Source organism: Salmo salar, chromosome 09 (assembly GCF_965601325.2).
Source record: "Salmo salar chromosome 09, fSalSal1, whole genome shotgun sequence".
Taxonomy (NCBI): domain Eukaryota; kingdom Metazoa; phylum Chordata; class Actinopteri; order Salmoniformes; family Salmonidae; genus Salmo; species Salmo salar.
The window spans coordinates 115,463,217-115,466,552 of NC_138299.1; positions in this window are offsets into that span (position 1 = coordinate 115,463,217).

Sequence of the window (3,336 nt, forward strand, 5' to 3'; positions counted from 1 at the left end):
CGGTATGCAAATTGGAGTGGGTCTAGGGTTTCTGGGATAATGGTGTTGATGTGAGCCATTACCAGCCTTTCAAAGCACTTCATGGCTACATACGTGAGTGCTATGGGTCGGTAGTCATTTAGGCAGGTTACCTTAGTGTTCTTGGGCACAGGGTCTATGGTGGTCTACATAAAACATATTGGTATTACAGACTCGGACAGGGAGACGTTGAAAACGGTCAGTTGGTCAGCGCATGCTCGCAGTACACATCCTGGTAATCCGTCTGGCCCTGCGGCCTTGTGAATGTTGACCTGCTTAAAGGTCTTACTCACATTGGCTGCAGAGAGCGTGATCACATAGTCTTCCGGAACAGCTAGTGCTCTCATGCATGTTTCAGTGTTATTTGTCTCGAAGCGAGCATAGAAGTAGTTTAGCTCATCTGGTAGGCCATTGTCTCTGGGCAGCTCTCGGCTGTGCTTCTAGTCTGTAACGGTTTGCAAGCCCTGCCACATCCGACGAGCGTCAGAGCCGGTGTAGTACGATTCAATCTAAGTCCTGTATTGACGCTTTGCCTGTTTGATGGTTCATCGGAGGGCATAGCGGGATTTCTTATATGCTTCCTGGTTAGAGTCCCGCTGCTTGAAAGCGGTAGCTCTAGCCTTTAGCTCAGTGCAGATGTTACCTGTAATTGTCCTAAGAGTGTACTGTAAAAGTTATTGCACAGGATAACATTGGATATTGAAAACGTTGTTCATTACTTTTCTATTTGTTTACATAGTCACCACTTAAAGTTAATCTGCAACATATTCTTACATTTAAAATAGATCAAGCAATGGTTAAAACATATATAAATCACAATTCTTCGCACATCTGCATTCAGTAATTCTTTCATAATTCACTCACTCATAATTACATTCATAGAAAGATTGGGAGACAGAGTATATAAAGCCCCCTTGTTTTATTTTATTAATGATTAATACAAGTGGTGTGATGGGGTAGATCCTCATCAAGGACCTCTGACCACAGAAGGCGATCGATCTGTAGCGTAGTGGCCCTCTTAAAGAGTGGTGTGATTGGTCAGATCTGCAGTGAAGAGAATCAGGGCATTACAACTTTATCAATTTGAGATTTGAAAGAAAACTAGAAAAGAACATTCCTGAAGAAGCTTTGTGGACTCAGCTGGCTAAAAGTATTTTCATGGTACTAGTTGAAGAATTGTGTGGCAGTTATAGCTTCAAAAAAGAGCAACTTGCTCATATAAATACTTTGCGTCCTCCACCACACCGGTCGGGAATATTTCAGGACTTTCCAGAGGTCCCGCAACACATCAACCTCCTGAGTTTTCTGGCTTTTCATGACACTTACTGTAAGAATAAAAAGAGAAGTACATAAATTAACTTTTGGCAAAAGGTGAACATGCAGGATACGACAGAACAATAACGCACAGTAAAATATCTTGAACAGTCAGAATCTACTAAAAGTGGTAGCAAAGGCATGTTTGCTCCTCTGTCCCTTCATATTGAAGTCGGACATTAATTCATTGGTAATGAAATCTGAAACATTTTAAGAAAGAGGATCTCAAAATTAGACAGTAGTTGGATAATGACCATTTTTAACTCTAAATAGTAAAGTTCTACTTAATCCTAATACATGTTGTAATATTCAAACAACTTTTTATATACACACCGCTCCATAATCCTGAGGACATTGTCCCGGACAGAGCTTCCCCCAATTGAGGACAGCCTGGCAGTCTTAAAAAAAGAAAGCTAAATGCAAAAATGTAAGTATGTGTAAAGAGGCAAAAAAAAGAAACAAAATATTATCTTGTTCAAAAGTTATATGTCTGTCATATAATTCCTGCAACAAACATTTTTTTAAATGGGTGTAATTGGCAAATCTGTTCGTCTTCTCTGCAACTGCACATGTGTGTGAGTTTGAGTGAGTGACAGGGAGAATGAGCAAGAGAGAAATGGGATAAACTTTACATGACTCACCAAGGGAGGTGTTTGTTGAATCAGGACACAAGGATTTTGCACCTGCTTTACAAACATATTATGAGAAGCGATGCTATTTCAATTGGATCCACTTACTTTAGTACACTACACTCTTAGAAAAAAGGTTTCAAAAAGGGTTATTCTACTGTCCCCATAGGTAAACCCTTTTTGGTTCTTGGTAGAACCCTTTGTGGTTCTACCTGGAACCAAAAAGGGTTATTCAAAGGGATTTCATATTGGACAGTCGATGAAACCTTTTAGGTTCTAGATACCACCTTTTTTCTAAGAGTAAAAGATCAGGCAATCATGGGCAGCTGAATAGCATGTCTCTTGGGGAATCCAGTCTCAGTGAGATGCAGAGACAAAAAGTTTATGATCATCAGCATAGATTGAGGTTGTGGTTGGAGTGTCCGCCCTGAGATTGGAAGGTTGTGAGTTCAGTCCCCGGCCGAGTTATTAAAAAGACTGTAAAAATGGGACCTGATGCTTCTCTGTCTGGCACTCAGCATTAAGGAGATGACTAGCATCCTGTACAGGGGGTGTAGTTGTACATAAAGCTGCCTCACGCTACAGAAACAGGAGATAGGCTCCTTCCCTATGAGCTGTTCCGGCTCGCACAAGCCTTGGCTACTTACTTACTTACATCCGCATAACTAGTACAAAGCTGGATAGTAGGAATCAATACACATTGAAGATCAGAGTATCAAACAGAAAAAAACGACATTTTGCACACAACTTGCTGTCAATTACTATGGATTTAGGGAGGGGTGGTTCTGTGCTCTCCTTTCCCTGGGATGTGACAGAATAGATCACTAGTGTCGTGTCTTTGGGGGTACCATTAAACGGAAGATATGTTTATCAATTAGCTCCCTGTGATTATTATCACGCGATTAAACTGATTAATCGTTTAATTGTAATTAACTAGGAGATCGGGGCACCACGGAGAATATTCAGATTACAAAGCTATAATTTTCCTAATATAACTTTCCTGTACTATAATATTATATTCTATTACAGTATAGGCCGATTATCTTCTAGTTTCAATGGTGTATTTACCTCTAGTCCAGTCTCATCCCAAACGTCATAAATTGTTGTATCTGCACGAACCCAGTCTTTAGTAAAATCATCCATACATCAATTGTCTTAAAATCATTTATTTACTACACTAAGTAATTAACAGAAAAACATACAAACAGTAATTATCGTCACAAAGGATTGGTATCGGAATGTGCCCTTGTGGGCTAAACAGGCAGGTCGGCCTGTTGAACAATGGATCATAAACGGTCAGGCTCAGAAGTTACACAGAGTTCATTAATATTAACAATTGACAATTGAAGGCTCACTCATTCGGGAACAATTGCAA